The sequence below is a fragment of the Somniosus microcephalus genome, chromosome 20, assembly GCF_052327205.1.
Source record: "Somniosus microcephalus isolate GS21.2 chromosome 20, FLI_Smic_1.0, whole genome shotgun sequence".
Lineage (NCBI taxonomy): Eukaryota > Metazoa > Chordata > Chondrichthyes > Squaliformes > Somniosidae > Somniosus > Somniosus microcephalus.
In genome coordinates, this window is record NC_141006.1 from 78,136,308 (window position 1) to 78,157,634 (window position 21,327).

General features: G+C 47.8%; 1 long non-coding RNA gene across 1 annotated transcript; it reads left to right on the forward strand.

Annotated features, from left to right (window-relative positions):
* The first annotated feature begins 9,712 nt into the window (after positions 1-9,712).
* On the forward strand, positions 9,713-14,668 carry LOC147103453 (uncharacterized). Its single transcript, XR_015072969.1, has 2 exons — positions 9,713-10,013; positions 14,406-14,668. It is a non-coding gene; the product is annotated as an uncharacterized LOC147103453 (long non-coding RNA).
* Positions 14,669-21,327: the final 6,659 nt, after the last annotated feature.

Consider the following 21,327-nt stretch of genomic DNA (forward strand, 5'->3'; position numbering starts at 1 on the left):
GGAAAAATTCGCACTTGGGGCGATTTGCTCGTAGGCCCCGTTCTCTCAGCCTCGTGAGCACCTGCTCCAAATTGGCAAGGTGCTCGTTGTCATTTTCTCCTGTTACAAGAATGTCGTCTAGGTAGCATTGAGTCCCCGGAATCCCTTGCAGTACTTGCTCCATAGCTCTTTGCCAGATAGCTGGAGCTGATGCTACTCCGAAAACCAGCCGATTGTACTGGTACAGGCCTTTGTGTGTGTTTATCGTGAGATATTTTTAGAGGTCTCCTCAACCTCCATCTGTAGATATGCCTGTGCCAAGTCAATTTTGGTGAAACGTTTCCCTCCGGATAGTGAGGCGAAAATATCTTCTATCCTCGGAAGAGGATACTGTACCATATGAAGAACCGGGTTTACAGTCACCTTGAAGTCCCCACAGATGCAAATTTTTCTCTGTTCTTCAGATTTATCATTATTCAACGTTTTCTTCATGACCGGGACGATGGCTGTTGCCCACTCGCTCCAATCTACCTTGGATAACACGCCTGCTTTTTCCAAATTCTCCAGCTCTGCCTCGACTGCTGGACGAATTGCATATGGCACCGGCCTTGCCTTAAAAAACTTGGGAATTGCCGCATCTTCCACTTTTATTGAGGCGGTGGCGCCTTTCAGGGTTCCTAGTTCCTGTTGAAACACTTCTTTGGCGTTAGCCAAGATTTCTTTTAATCGTCCAGGTATGACGTCATCATCATTTTTTTTCTTACTGGTCACCGTCAGTGCCTGAATGGAGTGCCAGTCCAAACGTATCTTTCTGATCCATTCACGTCCCAACAACGGTGGACCACCATCTTGCAGAACATATAAATACAACTTCTGTATTTCCTTGCTGTTGTATACAACAGGCACCCTTATTTTCCCTCTGGGGTATACTTTCTGCCCTGTATATGTCTTCAAGATAATGGATGTGTCTTTCAAAGGTATGTGTGGAAATAGCCGCTCGTAATCCCGTCGACTTATGACGGTCAGAGCTGATCCTGTATCTAGCTCCATTTTAACTGGGGACCCCGCTATTGTGAGGGTAACCCAAATGGTCTGGTAATCTTCTTTGGCAATTACATTATGTAATTTGAGACAGCTTAGTCTCTTGTTTCCGGAGTCGCTATCGCTCTTCTGGTCTTCGGAGCTACTGTCCGTCATCATTTGTACCTTCCTGTACTTTTCCTTATTTACCTTTTTACTGTCAGCGGATTTTTTTCCAGATCGGCATACACGTGCAATGTGTCCCATCTTTCCGCATTGCTTGCATGCTTTGTCCTTGAACCAGCAGTCTCTGTGGTCATGGGTGGATCTGCCGCAGCGATAACATCTCTCGAAACCCCGTGTCATTTCATGGGTGCCGAAGTCCTGTGGCTTTTGCTGTATCTCTGCAGCTCCTCTTGCTGCTGCTTCGTATGATACAGCCACACTGAAAGCCTTGTCCAGTGTCAAATCTTTCTCAGAAAGTAGTCTTTTCTGTGTTCCTTCGCTTAGGAGACCACAGACGAATTTGTCTCATAGAGAATCTGCCAGTCCTGCCCCGAATTGGCAGTGCTTTGACAGCTTTCGTAATTCGGTGAGGTAATCAGCGTTACTTTCATTCTTGTGCTGATTCCTCCTGAAGAATTTGAATCGTTCCGCTATCAGCAGCGGTGTTGGGTTTAAGTGCTCCTGTAGGGTATCAACAATCTCCTTAAAATTCTTGTCCATCGGTTTGGCTGGAGTGATCAAGTTTCATAACAGCCCGTATGTCCTTGCGCCCATCAGATTTAGAAGTACCGATGCCTTTTTATCATCCGCTACTTCATTCGCCTTGCAATATACCTCCACTCTTTCCACATATGTGGTCCAATCCTCTATATCACTATCGAAAGCAGTAATATTGCCAGTCTTAGGCATCCTGAAAATCAAAAATGGCGCCTCCCGCGCTTTCCCTTCTTCCCTGCCGAGTCAAGATGGCGCCTCCCACGCTTCCCCGCCGCTGCCGCTGCTGCCAACGCTGTTCTCCGCGGTTTTTATTTACATATATATTTTTAAACAGTTTCTCCATCACTTGGAGAATCGTTCCCGTCGGACTCTCTGGGACTTTCCCCTCCCTTTGCTTGGTCCAAACGCCGACCTGCTTTGCAGCGCCGGCTGTGTCCTGAGTGCTCCACCCTCTGTCTCTGTTTGCTTCTGCCTTCAGACTCGCTGCCAGGCCCTGCTGCAGAGCTACCCGATCGAGCCCCAGCCCGCCGCCCAGGAAGGATCAGTGCACTACCTGCCACCAGCCCGTTTAGCTGGTGAAACCACAGGTGTTTTTTTTTTCTTCTTCGACCTTCGTCTGAGGAATCGAACTCCTTGAGGTGCTGCCGACTTGCAGGTAAGTTCGTTTCCAACTCGTCGCCACTGTTGTATCCATGTGTTAATGAAGGCACGGAAAGCAGGAGTTGATTTAACAAGTGTTCACTGAACAAAGTCTGGAGGTGAACTAACTATACAAGACGCTACACAGGCCTATATACCCGAGTGGTCACTACCGGTACTACAGTACACAGGGGCTTCAAAAAAACATAGTTCCTCTTAAAGGTACATACACCACAATTTGCACCCAGTCTCCCACCCATTGCAATAGTGTAACTGCTGACTTAACCGCGGGCAATGCCACGGGAGATCTCCTAATTACTTCAATAGAGATCCTGTGCTCATTGCAAAGTGTTTTCATTTGTTTCTTATTCCCTTCCTGCTCTTTTGTAAATCTACTTTCACTGGTTCCAGGGCAGCCTCGCTACAACCCCTCTCACCACATGCCAACTGAGAGGCTTTAGGAGTTTCATTTGCACCTCATAGAATCATAGAAATTTATGGCACAGGAGGAGGCCATTCGGCCCATCATGTCTGTGCCGGCCGAAAAAGAGCTACCCAGCCTAATCCCACTTTCCAGCTCTTGGTCCGTAGCCCTGTAGGTTACGGCATTTCAAGTGCATATCCAAGTACTTTTTAAATGTGATGAGGGTTTCTGCCTCTACCACCCTTTCAGGCAGTGAGTTCCAGACCTCCACCACCCTCTGGGTGAAAACATTCTCCTCAACTCCCCTCTAATCCTTCTACCAATGGCTTTAATCTATGCCCCCTGGTTATTGACCTCTACTAAGGGAAATAGGTCCTTCCCATCCACGCTATTTAGGCCCCCCATAATTTTATACACCTCAATCAAGTCTCCCCTCAGCCTCCTCTGTTCCAAAGAAAACAACCCCAGCCTATCCAATCTTTCCTCATAGCTAAAACTCTCCAGTTCTGACAACATGGTGGCATAGTGGTTAGCACTGTTGCCTCACAGCGCCAGAGACCCAGGTTCGAATCCGGCCTCGGGTGACTGTCTGTGTGGAGTTTGCACATTCTCCCCGTGTTTGCGTGGGTTTCCTCCGGGTGCTCCGGTTTCCTCCCACAGTCCAAAGATGTGCGGGTTAGGTTGATTGGCTATGATAAATTGACCCTTAGTGTTAGGGGGATTAAATACGTGGGGTTACGGGGATAGGGTGGGATATGTGTTGGTGTAGGCTCGATGGGCCGAAATGGCCTCTATCTGCACTGTGGGGTTTCTGTGATTTCTGTGAACATCTTTGTAAATCTCCTCTGTACCCTCTCTAGTGTAATCACATCCTTCCTGTAATGTGGTAGCAAATCTCACACAAAGTGGAAAGCCATCATATTGAATTTGTATCTGCAATATTTTAACAAGGTTATTAAACCATGTAGACTAATTGGCTTGAGAAAGTGTTAATATACAACACCACAGAATTTGACAAGAGCAAGTTGAACAGTGCACTACCAGAGAAATTGACCCCCCTCTGGTAAGTGACTTCCCCCCAGGTATTCATAGAATCATAGAATGGTTACAGCACAGAAGGAGGCCATTCGGCCCATCCAGTCCGTGCCAGCTCTCTGCAAGAGCACTTCAGCTAGTCCCACTCCCCCGCCCTTTCCCCGTAGTCCTGCAATTTTTTTTCCTTCAGGTACTTATCCAACTCCCTTTTGAAAGTCACAATTGAATCTGCCTCCACCACCCTTTCAGGCAGTGCATTCCAGATCCTAACCACTCGCTGTGTAAAAATGTTTTTCCTCATGTCACCTTTGGTTCTTTTGCCAAGCACCTTAAATCTGTGTCCTCTGGTTCTTGACCCTTCCGCCAATGGGAACAGTTTCTCTCTGTCGACTCTGTCTAGAACCATCATGATTTTGAACACTTCCATCAGATCGCCTCACAACCTTCTCCGCTCCAAGGAGAACAACCCCAGCTTCTCCAGTTTATCCACATAACTGAAGTTCCTCATCCCTGGAACCATTCTCATAAATCTTTTCTGCACCCTCTCCAAGGTCTTCGCATCCTTCCTAAAAGTGCGGTGCCCAGAATTGGACACAATGCTCCAGTTGACGCCAAACCAGTGTTTTATAAAGGTTCATCCCAATTGCTCTCTAAATAAACCAGCAGCCATTGGTGTTCAGGGATAACATGTGTTATCTTTGCCCCTCTTTCCTTTCCTCCCACTGAAGAGGTACAACATCTCTGCTCCCCACCTCTACAGGTGACCATCCCTCCAGATCAGGAACATATGCTGGGGAAAGGTAGGCGCTCACTGGGGAACTCGCCTCGGCCCAGTCTGTGGTGTGGTACCCGAATGTATTAATAGGTTTCTGTGGCAAAACCTATCAATTCCAAGTGCCTTTAAAATCAGTATTATTTTAAATCACCATCAGTTAATTATCATTGGAGCTCCTGTGATTGTCCCCCGCTTGAGGGCAGGGACTTGGACCCTGGTGTTGTGTTTGGGACAGTCCATGTTGTTCTCTTGTTGACTTCTTGTCACTGCAGCTGCGTCACTGCTTTTGGGTTGTGGACGTGATTGGCTAATTCCTACATTACAACAGTGACTTCACTTCAAAAGTACTTCATTGGCTGTAAAGCACTTTGGAGCATCCAGTGGTCGTGAAAGGCGCTATAGAAATGCAAGTATTTCTTTCTTTCTAATTCAAGGATGAGCTCATCTGCCTTTTTGACTGCATCTGCTCCATCAAGGGTCCCACTCCCCTCCTTCAGGAGCTCATCTGCCCCAAGGCGTTGGCACTTCCTGGAGTTGGCCGAGTTACTTAACCGCCGCCCGCCCCGATTCATCCCAAACAGGAAATACTCGAATTAAATATTTTCACCTGTTCTATCTCATGTTAATCTTTCTTGGCAGAGTCAGCCATGCACAGGCAGTCAAATGCAAGTTTTGTTTTATAAAATAAAGGATTTGGTGTTTGGGAAAGTATATCGTAAATCACTCAAACAGGCTGCCATCCATAGAGATGTGATGGCATCAGGATGGCATTATACCGGGAATGTGCCATTATGATAGCTAAGGTTAAGAAATAATAGCAGATATCACTCCTGGGCTGGCAAATAATTTGTGTGAATCTTCAGTCACCTTTTTTAACTAAGGCGTTAATTGGTTTATTTTATTTGCATACGCTACTATCGGCAACAGTACTTCCTAGCTTAAGTGAGGGGTCACTATTTTTGCGGGGCGGGGGGGTTGGAGGTCAAAAAAAATTGACCCTGAAAAGTTGCCAGTACTTCCTCCCTCCCTCCCTTTGCTTGTCGTGGCTTTATGGGAGGCCTGGTGTTGATTGAGACCTTCAGAAGGCTTGGTGGACAGCCCAGTGTTCTAGCTTCTGTTTCTCTTTCCCATCGTTTGCTGTTGCAGCTATGACTGTCCGTTGGACATTACAACAGTTGTGGCTTTTCCTTCACTCTGATCTTTCAGCTCCAACCAGCTGTCCCGTGCCAAAGTAACAATTTGCTTTTGATTTCTTTCCTCGGATACCAGTGCCAGCTGTCCGGAACCACAACAGCTGATTTTATTCTTGCTGGATTTTACAAAGTTAAAAGGATTCTTTCTCTTGGCAGTTTAACCGGCAGTTGTAACTGCCACCAGCCTAACCAGACCAGCGCCAGAGTCAGCCTGACTTTGCTAACTTGTTCTGTAAACCTTTTCACCAAATATCATGCAGGCGTGTTTGAATCGCAGACAACAACAACTTGCACTTATATAAGAACATAAGAAGCAGGAGCAGGAGCAGGAGCAGGAGCAGCAGCAGGAGCAGCAGCAGGAGCAGGAGCAGGAGCAGCAGCAGGAGCAGGAGCAGGAGCAGGAGCAGGAGCAGGAGCAGCAGCAGGAGCAGCAGCAGGAGCAGGAGCAGCAGCAGGAGCAGGAGCAGGAGCAGGAGCAGGAGCAGGAGCAGCAGCAGGAGCAGGAGCAGCAGCAGGAGCAGCTCCTTTAACATAGTAAAGCCTCCCGGGAGTGGAATCAGACAAAAATTGACACCATGCCAAAGAAGGAGATAATAGAACAGGTGACTAAAAGCTTAGTCAAAGAGGTAGGTTCTAAACAGCATCTTAAAGGAGGAGAGACAGGGAGAGTGAGGCGGAGAGGTTTATCACAGAATCACAGAATCCCCACAGTGCAGATAGAGGCCATTTCGGCCCATCGAGCCTGCACTGACACATATCCCACCCTATCCCCGTAACCCCACGTATTTAATCCCCCTAACACTAAGGGTCAATTTATCATAGCCAATCAACCTAACCCGCACATCTTTGGACTGTGGGAGGAAACCGGAGCACCCGGAGGAAACCCACGCAAACACGGGGAGAATGTGCAAACTCCACACAGACAGTCGCCCGAGGCCGGATTCGAACCCGGGTCCCTGGCGCTGTGAGGCAACAGTGCTAACCACTATGCCAGAGCTTAGGGCCCAGGCGACTGAAGGCACGGCCACCAATGGTGGGGTGAAGGGAGTGGGGAATGCCCAAGAGGTCAGAGTTGGAGTAATGCAGATTTCTCAGAGGGTTGAAAGGCTGGAGGAGGTTACAGGGATAGAGAGGGAGGAGGCCATAGAGGAATTTGAACACGAGGATTAGAATTTTAAAATTGAGGCTTTGGTGGACTGGGAGTCAGTGTACAACACCGCCTTCAGTGTGCCAGTGCCTTCGGACACCTGAGGAAGAGAGTGCTTGAAGACCAGGACCTCAAGCCCAGCACCAAGCTCATGGTCTACAGAGCAGTAGTGATACCCGCCCTCCTGTATGCTTCAGAGACATGGACCATGTACAGCAGGCACCTCAAAGCACTGGAGAGGTACCACCCATGCTGCCTCTGCAAGATCCTGCAAATCCATTGGCAGGATAGGCGTACCAACGTTAGTGTTCTTGCTCAGGCCAACATCCCCAGCATCGAAGCTTTGACCACGCTCGATCAGCTCCGATGGACGGGCCACATCATCTGCATGCCCAATACGAGATTCCCAAAGCAAGCGCTCTACTCGGAGCTCCGACACAGCAAGAGAGCCCCAGGTGGGCAGAGGAACCACTGAATTCAAGGACACCCTCAAAGCCTCCTTAAAAAAGTGCAACATCCCCACCGACACCTGGGAATCCCTGGCCCAAGACCGCACAAAGTGGAGGAGAAGCATCCGGGAAGGCGCCGAACACCTCGAGTCTCTTCGTTGGGAGCAAGCGGAAGCCAAGCGCAGGCAGCGCAAGGAGTGCACGTCAACCCAAGCACCCCACCCACCCGCCCCTTCAACCACCGTCTACCCCACCTGTGACAGAGACTGTAGGTCCCGCATTGGACTCATCAGTCACCTGAGAACTCATTTCTAGTGTGGAAGCAAGTCATCCTCGGTTCCGAGGGACTGCCTAAGAAGAAGAACATCAGCGAGCTCAGGCATAGAAGATGAAAGGTGAAAATAAATAGAGTATTCCCTAATAGCAATAAGAGTACACACCCCTAAAAAGTATGATCCAAATTATTTGGGTACTTTGCATCAGTCCTTACCTTTTTTTACAAAGTTAGTCCTACAGCAGATCCAAGCCTATTCTTAGATTTAAACAAACTCAAATCAAATCAAATCAACTTTTATTGTCATTGTTAGTGCACAAGTGCAGTACAACGAAATGTAGGCTTGCGGCTCCCGAGAGTGTACATTTAGATTTAGAGTGTACAGTGTAGCAAAAATGCCATTAACCTATATTCCTCTTGTTCTCGACACTGGGGCATAACAATTAATTATGTTGAACAAAATGCACAACATTCAGATGCAGACCAAGTGGAATTTTAACCAGAAAAACAGTCATTAGCAGAAATAAAGTGAAGATTTCTACAAGAACAGGGAATTAGTGTCAGAGTGAGATTATCAAAACCGACAACTTATATAAGAGCATTCAAACTGAATGTCAATTATTCTCATGTGATTACAGCAGTGAATTAATGTCGGGAGATTACCTCCGCATGCCGTACCTAAACATCGCACAATATTGGATTCAAGTTGCTCCCAAGCTTGTTTTCGGATGAGATGTTAAACCATGGCCCGTCTGCTCTCTCAGGTGGATGTAAAAGATCCCATGGCACTATTTCGAAGAAGAGCAGGTGAGTTCTCCCCGGTGTCCTGGGCCAATATTTATCCCTCAATCAACATCACTAAAAAAAAACAGATTATCAGGTCATTATCACATTGCTGTTTGCGCTCTTTTGATTAAACTAATCAACTGTAAATTAATAAAATTTTAAATAAAACTTAACAAATTAAATTAAAATTGCATTGGCCGGGGTGATGATGCACTCCAGTCCCCGCGGCGCCCACCAGTCGCGGAAGGCCTCAAGCATGCCGGCGGACACCGCGTGCTCCATCTCCAGGGCCACCCGGGCTCGAACATAGCCGTGGAAGAGAGGCAGGCAATCGGGCCGAATGACCCCCTCGACCGCCCGCTGCCTGGAGCAGTTAATGGCTTTTTTGGCCAGGCCCAGGAGCAGTCCTACGAGGAGGTCCTCCGATCTGCCCGCTCCCCTCTGCACCGGGTGACCAAAGATCAGGAGCGTGGGACTGAAATGCAGCCAAAAATCGAGGAGCAGCCCCTTCAAATAGTGAAAGAAGGGCTGCAACCTCTCACATTCCATGTAAATATGGAAAACAGACTCCTCTAGGCCGCAGAAAAGGCAGGCGGCCTAGGAGTCCGTGAACCTGCTTAAAAACTTATTGCACGGGACTGCTCCGTGCAACACCCTCCAGGCCACACATTGCTGTTTGTGGGAGCTTGCTGTGCGCAAATTGGCTGCCGCGTTTCCTACATTACAACAGTGACTCCACTTCAAAAAGTGCTTCATTGACTGTAAAGCGCTTTGGGACATCCTGTGGTCGTGAAAGGCGCTATAGAAATGCAAGTCTTTCTTTCTTTAACAGTGTTCTCCATCCCTAAAAATGTAACATTCCAACTTGCAGTTGTAAATATAGAAATATACTGTGTTCGACATTCTGATGCTGACTCCCCCTTCCCCCGACCAGTGGGATGTTGGAATCAGGAGTGCGCACGGTAAGGGCCTCGCCAGTTCACTGGCAACCGCAAAGCATTCGATCCTGTCTCCTTCCAACAAAGCTGGGGTCTGATGCCTCTAAACCTGAAGTGACATCAGTTTCTGTTCGCATTGATGATCAGAGTTTGGAACCAGCGGCACTGGAATCAGCTACAGTTGACATGGCCTGTCTATCTGCCATTTAAATTACAGCAAGTTGGTTCCACGTGAATTAGAAAGGAATAGGCGGGAATAGAGGAGCAGTAATTTCAGTCCCACTCGTGGCTGTTTGGCCATTCATTAATCACGCACAGAGGGAGTGACAGGGGCCTGCCAGTAGTAATGAGAACACAATTAATGCCACTTTGCTTGAACAAAAAGCGTTATTCCCCAGTTGCCGTTTTCTTCAGGAACAGAACCCAGTGGTCATGGCTGTGCATTGATGTGATTAGAGCTTTCAAATGGAGCGCTGAAGTCAATGTGTAGGTGCATGTAGAAAGCTTCAATTAAAGTGACAGTATTGTAGCTTTAGGGTTAGGAGGCTGCAAGAATCATTCATCATTGCAATTTCACTGTATGAATCATGATGTCAAGCATAATGCGCATCAAGCACAGAAAGTAAAACAGGTATGTGTAATCTACTTAAATAGAGTGGCTTATCCTTGTGGATCCCTGGCACGATGCTGGAATTATGATGCAAAGTGCTGTCAGTCTTGAAATCCTTCTCATTTTTATGAACAGTCCCTAAATCTGAATGGTATCCTTACTTCTTTGGAGCTCTGAGCCGGGGAACAAAGGCCCATGGCCGCTACACACCTGGAATTCAAGCAGTGACCGGTCACACGAGAAAATCGTTCACAAGTCAAATTAGGACCGCAGTACAGTGCGGCCCTGAAATTCAGGTGAACAAAGGGAGTTACACAAAGCTTTCCCCGCAGTAAGATCCCCTGCTGCCCCTGTGGCCAGTCCGAGTGCACCATCCAGTAATAGCTGGGTGAGCTCCACTCCTGGTATTATGAATGGTGCGGTGGGTATCTTGGCTCCAGCAATAAATCACAGCAATGTCTACATTTCGTATCCAGCTGTTCTGGGTCGGAAAAGGTTTCTCATCCCGAACGACCAAAAGCAGCTGTAAATTCCAAAGCAAACTAGTGGCAATTCCTAACATTTGAGGACGGGGAAAGGTTTTCAAAGCTCAGTTTGTTTTCAGCAAATAGCTCGAGTGTAGCAAATATACAAAAAAAGGACATTTAAAGTATCCATCGCTTGAGAGGAGCAGGAACATGTTCCCAGAGTATAACTTGTATACTTGCGTTCTTCTTCAGTTAGAAAAGGTGGACAATCAGTCTGGACACTGCCATTCCTGGAAAATTCATATCCATTTATATTGTTTCAAGATCATTTTGATTACTTCAAATTTCCTTTTATATATCCTTGATTTATGCTCATTCGATCTGTTGTAAGCAATGAAACACATCCTCCCCTTTGTGGGGTCAGTATTAGTATCAAGTTAAAACCTACCTCTTTGACCAAGCTTTTGGTCACCTGTCCGAATATGCGGCTCGGTGTCAAATTTTGTTTGATAATTGCTCCTGTGAAGCGCCTTGGAACATTTTACTACGTTAAAGGTGCTATATAAATGCAAGTTGCTGTTAGATGCAGGGCATAGCTTCCTTCACTTTGCTTAAAAAGAATAATTTTTTAGGAAAACTGTAAATAACAACAACAACAACTTGGCCTAGAAATTCAGTTGTTAGCGCCAGCCGCTAGCGCCTTAGGAGAAGGCGAAGTGGGGCGCTAAGCGGCTAGTGCCCGGGCGCGGCGCGATCTGCGCCTCTCGCAAACTTCACTCAAGATTTAGTGGCGGCGCTAAACCACCGCTCCCGCTCAGCTGCGCGCGCAGAACCTGACATCATTTCATGGTGCAACACCCTTGGTGCGTCCTGAACCGGAACTTCAGTGGCGCCCCCCTTATGTGCGCCTGGCGCCCCCAGCGACTGGTAGAGGGGAACGGTTCCCAGTCGCTGTGGGGCATGGGGGGTGCTATTTAAAGGGGACTCCTCCTGCATTATAAGTGGCAGCCATTTTGTGCCAATCCTGTGTGAGAGACGGATATTTGGAGAGAGACAAAGGGAGAGAGCTTTCTGCTTTGACCCAGCGCTCGCACAGGTACTTCTGGCTTCAGGCCAGAGCTTTGCATTTGGATTTAACTTTCAGTGCCATAGCCTTGAGTCGCCACATATAATGGGGGCTGCAATGGGTGGAAATGTTGGGCTTCTCCATTGCATTCAAAGGGCTCAGAGATGCCATGAGAGAGTGCCAGTCATGGCCAGATGGAGAAGGGCCAAAAGGCGTCGGCACAGGAGGCCTTACCCACCCACGGTATACCGCCAGCAGTTCTCATATCTTAACATGTCTGAGGAGCAGTGTGTTCGGAGGCTGCAATTCAGAAGGGAGGTGGTCACTGAGATCTGCCACCTGCTTCGCAGAGATATGCAGCCACAGCTGAGGAGCAGGACGTCTCTGTCGGTGGCAGTGAAGGTGACGGTGGCTCTCAACTTCTATGCCATTGGCTCCTTCCAATCTGCTACTGGGGACATTGCCAACATCTCCCAGTTTGCGGTACATTGCTGCATCCGCCAGGTGACCAATGCCCTTTTCAGAAGGAGACGTCAGTACATCTCCTTCCCCATGACCCTGGACAAGCAGCAAGAGCGTGCAATGGGATTTGGAAGAATAGCGGGCTTCTGCATGGTCCTGGGCATAGAACTGATGAACCAGCAATAGTCAGGCCTTGCTTCAGGGCTGCAGTGTGCAGGGTGTGCCAGCCAAACAAATCGACCCTCCCCCTTTAAGAGCTGACCAGCGCCAGCGTGTCTGCCTTCAATCAGCAACTTGCCGCACCTGCGCTGCGCCCGCCCTCAGTGTTAGCGCCTCGGCATGCCAGCTTAGCGTCTTATGATAGTCGTGCATTGCCTGCTTTAGTGCAGCAGCAACCTCTTGGGGCGATGCAACTGAATATCGGCGAAGGTGGCGCTAAGTTGCGCCGGGCACTAAATTTAGCGAACGCCCGGCTGTAGCGCCCCAAACGTGGCTATACTGAATTTCTAGGCCCTTGTATTTATATAGCGCCTTTAACTTAGTAAAACATCCCAAGGCTCTTCACAGGAGTATTAAAAGACAAATAATGTTGACACCGAGCCACATAAGGAGAAATTAGGGCATGTGACCAAAAGCTTGGTCAAAGAGGTAGGTTTTAAGGAGCATCTTACAGGAGGAGAGCGAGGTAGAGAGGCGGAGAGGTTTAGGGAGGGAATTCAGAGCTTAGGGCCTCAGCAACAGGAGGCACAGCCACCAATGGTTGAGTGATTAAAATCGGGGATGCTCAGGAGGGCAGAATTATAGGAGCGCAGATCTCTTGGGGAGTCGTGTGGCTGGAGGAGATTACAGAGATAGGGAGGGGTGAGGCCATGGAGGGATTTGGCAACAAGGATGAGATTTTTGAAATTGAGGCGTTGTTTTGCCAGGAGCCAATGTAGGTCAGCGAGCACAGGGGGTGATGGGCGAGCGGGACTTGGTGCGAGTTAGGACACGGGCAGCCGAGTTTTGGATGACCTCAAGTTTACATAGGGTAGAATGTGGGAGGCCAGCCAGGAGTGCGTTGGAATAGACAAGTCTGGAGGTAACAAAAGAATGGGTGAGGGTTTCAGCAGCAGATGAGCTGAGGCAAGGGCGGAGACGGGCAATGTTACAGAGGTGGAAGTAGGTGGTCTTAGTTATGCCACGGATATATGTTGGAAGCTCATTTCAGGGTCAAATATGACACCAAGGGACACTTTATATATCGATGGTATCATTGTTTTTTTTAAAATAGGATGGATGAGTCACATGTGAAAAAGAGAGTTTGGCTTTAATTCCAGAAAGCTGGTAGCATCTTCTGACTCTCGAAGTCTGGAGTCCCCTCCTTTCCCTCTATGGGACCGTGCTACCTTCATCTTCACCAGTGGTCATGCTGCAAGCATTTCTACTCGCCAACTGTGTGTCAAGATTACCAGTTGAATATAATGTTAGTCTTGTCTTTATTGTCATTCTGCCATCATCTGTATCTCAGTGGAGTTTTGAAATATCAGTAATAATTTGGGCAATTTCTGCCCGTGCACCACAAACATCCATTCCGTGTGGAGGTACATTTCCTGACTAAAGTATGATTCCACGCTGTTTTAAACCCCTCATTAACCAGCAGGCCTGTCTCTACTCCTTTAAAACATGGTTCTCTCACTCATTGTTATCTGCTTTTCCTGACCTTATTGCCAGCAGCAGCAAAACAGCATTCGCTTTCAAAGATCAAGTGGCCTATTTCTGGGTCATTAATGTAGTTAATTAGCAGCACTGGAACTTGGGTCTGATTGCACAGCTCAAAGTGAAGCATATCACCATACCAATCCGAGGGTAAGTCTGCACATTTCCAGCAAATTAATCTGCAAAACAAAGCTCTCGTCTCCCAAAGTGGACATCTGGCCTTTGACTTACCATTCAACAGAAAAGGAGAGTTATTTAGATCATTTATTTAATCAGCAAATTGCGCCTTTTAATGTTAGTAAGTGGCCCAGTAGGCTACCATAGTGCTAGGCTTTTTAAAAAATGATTGCTATTAAAGCAGCAGTTATTGGTGCAAGGTATAAAGGGATGATACTTGTGAGCAGTATGGGTCCCATTAAGTATATTGCAACATACTTAAAGCATGTTACCGGACAGTTTGGATCTGATTTCTAAGTCCTCTGATCTTTTTGTTTGTTGAAGGCAAACCAGAATAAGCTGTGGTCTCTCTAACAAGTATTTTGATCGGATCAACCACTTTTAAATAAGAAGGTGTCACTTAGTGCCTCACGCAAAAAAAAAAGATCAAAGCAACCACATCAAATAATTTACCTCTTAAAAGCAGGAGGTCGCGTTTGATCTGAATCTCACGTTCCATCGCGTACCGCATGATTTAGTCGGTATGTAATTAATGTTTTACAGGAGAACCGAACCCCGTTTCCAAGAAGAAAACCTGGCTATTTGGAAATGTTGCTGAGTGCAGTGTGCAGAGATTCCGCCTGTGGCAGGGCCGCTCTTCCACCGGGGGAGGTTCACTCCATCTCCTGCCCTGGGTTGCGGGCGATCCCTCACTGCCGATTCCTGCCACCTCTGGCTGGGCGACTCGTCCTTCGCCAGAGATTTCAGAAACAGAATGATGTATTTATTGTGCGCACTTCACGATAAAATAAAGTTTTTGATTTTTTTGTGTGTGGTATGAATCAACTTCACAGGCAGGGAAATAACTTCCACCAAATAGATTTAAAAAAATAATAAAACACAGTGCATGACAATTTGGTTTCCGCCCGACCCAACAGTTCTGTCATCACAGACTGTAAGAGCTCCGGTCAACATTGACTGTGGGCATCCATCAGTAATACTAATTGAACACTGTGGAGAGAAGCGTTAGGTATATTTAATGTTCCAGACTGTGGGGGTGAGCAATGAGGACGGAGCAACTCTTTCATTAATATTATGTAAAATGCCTGAACGTTTCCTGACTCGTCTGCGAGTATTTGCTTCCTAGCCTGGTGCCAATTTTCATCACTTTCACGCTGCTTTCAGCCCGAAATGAATTTTGTTTTGTTAAAATTGTAAAACAAATCTGCTGTGCGCATTTCCAGCATTCTCTAACGGCGAAAGAAAGATGTGTTAATGTTTCAGAACTGCATCTGTATGAAGCGTCACACTCCTAAATATTTCCGATTCTGTGTACAGCAGCATTTTCTGTTTCTGGTTCAGATTTCCAGCGTCGAGTTTTTCTTTTTCTTTTCAGCCTTTGTTTATTGTCTGATTGACAAAACCTGACTGCAAATCTTGCCCCTCTAATAGAATGTACTTAAGTTTGTTTCACACGATGCAAAGCCTTGCCTGCGGTCCAATCCATCTCTATCTCTTAATAAGCGTAAGATGCTCTTTGCTAATGAGCTGTTGAAGCCTTAAGCTCCATTTACATGAGGCTGTTTCGATCAATGCCATTAACTTACTCCATTACAGATTCCTGCCTATTAAAAGAGCAACCACTTGAGAGATGGAAATGCAGTTAGTCAATTGCAGATGCAAGATGCGTCACCAAGTGTATGTACACACTTCATGTGGTGTTGAAAACATATCATAAAACGGTTATCTGCACTTTTAGACACATGCATAATAATTCTGAACGAAGATTTGTATTGCAAAAGCAAAATACTGCGGATGCTGGAAATCTGAAATAAAAACAGAAAATGCTGGAAATACTCAGCTGGTCAGGCAGCATCTGTGGAGAGAGAAACAAAGTCAACGTTTCAGGTTGATGACCCTTCCTCAGAACTGAAAAAAGCTGGAGATGTAACAGATTTTAAGCAAGTGTTGGTGCATGGAAAGGGGGGAGGGGAGGATGAACAAAAGGGAAGGTCTCTGATCAGGTGGAAGGCAGGAGAGATTAAGAGATGGTGCGAGGCAAAAGGAGATGGTAATGGGACAAGTTAAGAAACAAAAGATGGCTCTAGATGAAGTGTAAATGGCTCTGGCAGAATGAAAGACAGTTGCCATGTGGGAGAGAGGAACAAAAGGATGGGGCGGAGGTTATGGTCTGAAATTGTTGAACTCTAGGTTGAGTCCAGAAGGCTGTAAAGCGCCTAATCGAAAAACGAGGTGCTGTTCCTCGAGCTTACATTGAGTTTCATTGGAACAGTGCAAGAGGCCGAGGACGGTAAGGTCCGAGTGGGAGTGGAGCGGAAAATTAAAGTGACAGGCAGCCGGAAGCTCGGGGTCCCCCTTACGGACTAAACGGAGGTGTTCCGCAAAGCGGTCACCCAATCTGCATTTGGTCTCCCCAGTGTAGAGGAGACCGCATCGTGAGCAGCGAATACAGAATTCAAAATAGTAAGAAATACAAGTAAATTGCTGTTTCACCTGGAAGGGGTGTCTGGGGCCCTGGACAGTGGGAAGGGAGGAGGTAAAAGGGCATGTGTTGCATCTTCTGCATGTGGAGGTGCCGGGCGAAGGGGAAGGGATGTTGGGGTGATAGAGGAGTGGACTAGGGTATCTCGGAGGGAGCGGTCCCTTCGGAATGCTGAAAGGGGAGGGGAGGGGAAGATGTGTTTGGTGGTGGGATCACGCTGGAGGTGGCAGAAATGGCGGAGGATGATCCATTGAATGTGGAGGCTGGTAGGGTGAAAGTTAAGGACAAGGGGAACCCTATCGTGCTTCTGGGAGGGAGGGGAAGGGGTGAGAGCAGAAGTGCGGGAAATAGAACGGACACAGTCAAGGGCCATGTCAACCACAGCAGAGGAGAATCCTCGGTTGAGGAAAAGGAAGACATGTCGGAAGTGTAATGTACATACCTTTAAGGGGGGAACTACTTTTTACAGCTCATGTATACTGTAGTACTGGCAGTGACCACACCTGTATATAGCACTGAGTAGAAATCTGTACAGTTCAGTTCCAGAGTGAGCCACGTTGAGTAAACACCTGTTGTACCGTTCTCCTGCAGTCTGTGTCTTACTACTGACGGACACAACATTGGCGACGAGGCAAATTCGATCCTACCTGCAACTCTGCATCACCTCCCAGGGATTCGTTCCTGGAGACCAGTAGATTGGAGGTCAAGGCCAGAGACACGGGCGTCGACCACGGGCAACCACCCAGTCATCCAGCAGAGACTTGAGAATTGCGGGGGAGGCTGTTGAGAGCCAGGCTTGGCTTTCCAGTCGCGGTGGTCCAGCGAAATGGGCTGGCAACAGGTAGTGCGCAGACCCTTCCCGGACAGCGGCGGGCTAGAGCCTGACCGAGTGGCACAGCAAAGGGCCGAGCAGCGTCGATGGGAGAGAGAGAGAGAGAGAGAGAGAGGGCAGAGCGCATAGGGCGCAGCCGGTGTTCAGGGGCCGAGCAGCGTCGAGGAGAGGGAGAGAGACGCGCAGAAACCCGCGAGGTGCCGCCATTGCCACGAAGACCGCCGAGAGCGGCATTGGCAGCAGCACAGGAGAAGCGCGCGAAACCTACAGGGCGCCGCCATTGCCACGAGGACTGCCGAGAGCAGCGTTGGCAGCAGCGGGGGAGGAAGGAAAGCGCGGGAGACGCCATTTTAAGCCATTTTAAACCACACCCAAAATGCCAAAGAGTGGCAGTATCACCGCATTTGACAATGAAGTCGAAGATTGGACTACATATGTCGAACGAACAGAGGTATACTGCAAGGCAAATGAGGTGTCAGATGACAAGAAAGTGCCGGTATTGTTAAATTTAATGGGTGCAAAGACGTATGGCTTATTACAAAATCTAGTAACCCCAGCGAAGCCAGTGGAAAAGAGTTTTGGAGACATAGTGACGATACTACAGGAACATTTAAACCCCACACCGCTGCTGATAGCAGAAAGATTCAAGTGTCACAAACGGAACCAGCATAAGGATGAAAGCAATGCTGAATATTTAACAGAACTGCACAAACTATCGAAACACTGCCAGTTTGGAACGGGACTGGCAGATACCTTAAGGGACAAGTTTGTGTGTGGGCTTCAAAGTGAAGGAACCCAGAAACGGCTTTTATCTGAAAAGGACCTTACGCTGGACAAGGCTTTCAGCATTGCGGTATCATATGATGCAGCAGCATGGGGCGCTGCAGAGATACAACAGAGACCGCAAGAATATGGCACAAACGAAATGTCATACAGAACAGAGAAGTGCTATCGCTGCGGCAGAACAACACACGACCACAATGATTGCTGGTTCAAAGACAATGTGTGCAGACAGTGTGGAAAAGTAGGACACATAGCACGAGTCTGCAGGTCGGGAAAGAAAACCAGCAATAAGAAATCTCCAAAAGAAAAGTACAAGAAGGTACATAAGGTGACGGAGAATAGTTCAGACGAACAAAAGAGTGATACCGACTCTGAAAGCAGGGAGCTGAGTTGTCTGAAACTACATAATGTGATCAAAATGGAGGATCACCGAACCATTTGGGTCACTCTCAAGATAGCAGGAGTCCAGGTAAAAATGGAATTGGACACAGGATCAGCCCTAACAGTCATAAACCGATGGGACTATGAGCGGCTATTCTCACACATACCCTTGAGAGACACAAAAATTATTTTGAAGACGTACACGGGGCAAAAAGTCTACCCCAAAGGAAAAATAAGGGTGACCGTTATATATAATGGTAAGGAAACACCAAAACTAGACCTGTATGTATTGCAAGATGGAGGACCACCATTACTGGGACGTGAATGGATCCGGAAAATACAGCTGGATTGGCATTCCATACAAGCACTGACTGTGGCTGCCAAAAAGGATGAAGACATCACACCTGGGCGACTGTCAAAGATCCTAACCGACGTGCAAGAAGTGTTCCAGCAAGGACTCGGAACACTAAAAGGCATGACAGCAACAATTAAAATTGAAGAAAACGCAAGCCCAAAATTTTTTAAGGCCAGACCGGTACCTTATGCGATCCGCCCACCTGTCAAAGCAGAACTGGAGTTTGGAACGTTCAGGAGTACTGTCCAAGGTAGACTGGAGTGAGTGGGCTACACCCATCGTCCCTGTGATGAAAAAGTCGTTGAGCAGCACGCCTGGGGAACCAAGGAAGGTTCGCATCTGTGGGGACTTTAAGGTAACAGTGAACCTGGTCCTTCACACCGTACAATATCCACTTCTGTGGATTGAAGATATTTTCGCCTCGCTATCTGGAGGGAAACGCTTCACTAAGATTGATCTGGCCCAGGCGTATCTGCAAATGAAGGTAGAAGAAGCATCCAAAAAAATACCTCACAATCAACACCCATAAAGGTCTCTACCAATACAACCGGCTGGTATTCGGGGTAGCATCAGCTCCGGCTATTTGGCAAAGGGCAATGGAACAAGTCCTGCAAGGGATCCCAGGGACCCAGTGTTATTTGGACGACATCCTGGTCACGGGCGAAAATGACAGTGATCACCTCGCCAACCTGGAGCAGGTGCTCACTAGATTGAAGGAATATGGGCTCCGAGCTAACCGCACCAAAAGCAAGTTTTTAAAAAAACAGATCTCGTATTGTGGCCACGTTATCGATAAAGAGGGGTTACATAAGTCCCCAGAAAAGATTGAGGCAGTAGTCAAGGCTCCAGCACCGGAAAACGTGTCACAACTGAGGTCGTTCCTCGGGCTAGTAAACTACTACCATAAGTTCTTGCCAAATTTGTCTGCAATACTACACCCACTGAACACCCTACTGCAAACTGGAGTGCCATGGAAGTGGAGTGATGAATGTGAACGAGCTTTCCAGAAGAGCAAAACATTAATCGCATCGAAAGAGGTATTGGCCCATTTCAACCCAGCACTACCAATTCGGTTGGCGTGTGATGCGTCACCCTACGGCATTGGAGTGGTGCTGTCGCACAAATTCTCGGACAGCTCAGAGAAGCCAATAGCCTTTGCGTCATGATCACTAACCTCAGCCGAGCGTAACTACGCCCAGATTGACAGGGAGGCCCTCAGCCTAGTGTGGGGAGTGAAAAAGTTCAATCACTATCTGCACGGGCAGAAATTCACCTTGCTGACTGACCACCAGCCTCTTGTCTCCATTTTTAATCCGAAGAAGGGCATTCCAGTGATGACTGCGCAACGACTACAAAGATGGTCACTCTTTCTAGGGGCGCACCAATATGAGATTGAATATAAGGGCACGAAACAGCATGGAAATGCTGATGGGTTATCACACCTGCCACTGCCTACTGCGGAGGAAGCACCAGCAGTGGATCCTGTCGAAATATTTCATTCGACTATAGTTGAATACCTACCGGTAACTAACGCTTGTATAGAACAGGAGACCCGAAATGACCCGACACTGTCTCGGGTATATGATTTGACGGTGAAGGGATGGCCAGCACATGGCGACTCACTCTTGCCAGCATTCTCGACAAGAAGAGAACAGCTGTCAGTGTGCCGGGGGACCTTGATGTGTGGATCCCGAGTGGCAATTCCACCCAAGTTAAGGGATAGAGTGCTCAATGAGCTTCAAGAGGGTCATCTGGGAGGGGTAAAAATGAAAAGCCTTGCCAGGGCTTATGTGTGGTGGCCGGGAATCGATAAACAAATCGAGGATCTGACCAAGAGCTGCTCAGGATGCCAGAAAGTCCAAAATGCACCACCACATGCCCCTCTACACCCATGGGAGTGGCCCTCATCTCCATGGCAACTGGTGCATATTGATTTTGCTGGTCCGTTCATGGACTCAATGTTTTCAATAGCCATGGATGCGCACTCGAAATGGCCTGAGGTCATCAAAATGTCCTCCACCACCACGGAGGAAACTATTGCAGTCCTACGGACCATTTTTGCCTGGAACGGCTTGCCAGAACAGATTTGCTCCGATAACGGACCACAGTTTGTGTCCGAAGAGTTCCGGAGGTTTATGAAGAAGAATGGGGTAAGGCATTACACATCCGCCCCGTATCATCCAGGCACAAATGGATTGGCTGAGAGGTTCGCAGAAACCCTTAAGAAGGCAATAAAGGCTATGTACAATGACAACATTCCGCTGCAGCATAAGGTGGACAATTTCCTGTTCGCCTACCGGAATGCGACACATGCAGTCACCAACCAGGCCCCGGCCATGATGTTCTTTAACCAAAGGTTAAGATCTCGCCTGGATTTGCTCAGACCAAACGTACGAAGAGATGTTGAGAGTAAGCAATTCCAGCACATCATTGAGAAGCCAACAAGGAGCTTCAATGTAGGGCAACCAGTCTTGGCCCGCGACTACCGAACAGAAAAATGGCAGCCAGGAACAATATGCTCACGGCAGGGCCCACTAATGTACACAGTGGACATTGGGGAGAACATCATGAGGTGCCATGCTGACCAGATCCTAGAGTCACAGGAACAAGTCAACCCCATGTTTTGCCCATA